The 729-nt window shown below is 43.8% G+C and overlaps 1 non-coding gene across 1 annotated transcript; it reads left to right on the top strand.

Moving 5' to 3' along the window:
- The first annotated feature begins 277 nt into the window (after positions 1-277).
- Positions 278-384, top strand: LOC118482510. Its single transcript, XR_004868544.1, has one exon. It is a non-coding gene; the product is annotated as a small nucleolar RNA R71 (small nucleolar RNA).
- Positions 385-729: the final 345 nt, after the last annotated feature.

Here is a 729-nt window from a genome sequence, read left to right as displayed (position 1 = left end):
TGTTTTTGTCATTTCTAATTTTTTTATTTTTGAAGAAAGGGCCTCGATTTGGGCTTGTAAAGAAGTGCTTTCATCAACCTTATGGGCGCCCGGGGCAATAGATTTATTGCCTCGGGGGGTGTGCCACTGAAAATTGGTTTGAGGAATCTCCTCAATTTGGTTATATATTTCATGCGGGCGGCGATTACTTAAAAGTCCCCCGGAGCTAGAATCAAGTGTCTGCCTTGTGTGTGGCAACAATCCATTATAGAAAGTGGATACTTGTTGCCATATCGCGAGGCCATGATGTGGACACTTGCGTAATAGTTCCTTTAACCTTTCCCAAGTTTCATATAAGGATTCCCCGTCCTCTTGTGAATATGTATTAATTTCAGTCAATAATTTAGCCGTTTTAACGGGAGGGAAATACTTATATAGAAATTTTTGGGCTAGTTCATCCCAGGTGTTTACCGATCCAGCTGGGAGGGCGTTGAGCCAAGCTTTTGCTCGGTCTTTTAGTGAAAAAGGAAACATTCGGAGGCGGATGGCGTCATTTGATGCTCCATTGATCCGAAAGGTATCACATATTTCTAAGAAATTAGTAATATGTAGATGGGGATCCTCGTCCGCAAGCCCATGGAAGGTTGCGGAGTTTTGGAGCATTTGTATCAAATGCGGCCGAAGTTCGAAGTTATTGGCTTCAACATTCGGTGCATTGATAGCGGCGCCTAGGTTACCTACGGTGGGTCG

Source organism: Helianthus annuus, chromosome 9, assembly GCF_002127325.2.
Source record: "Helianthus annuus cultivar XRQ/B chromosome 9, HanXRQr2.0-SUNRISE, whole genome shotgun sequence".
NCBI lineage: Eukaryota > Viridiplantae > Streptophyta > Magnoliopsida > Asterales > Asteraceae > Helianthus > Helianthus annuus.
The sequence above is the reverse complement of the archived record's forward strand: the minus strand, read 5'-3'. Positions and strand labels throughout refer to the sequence as shown.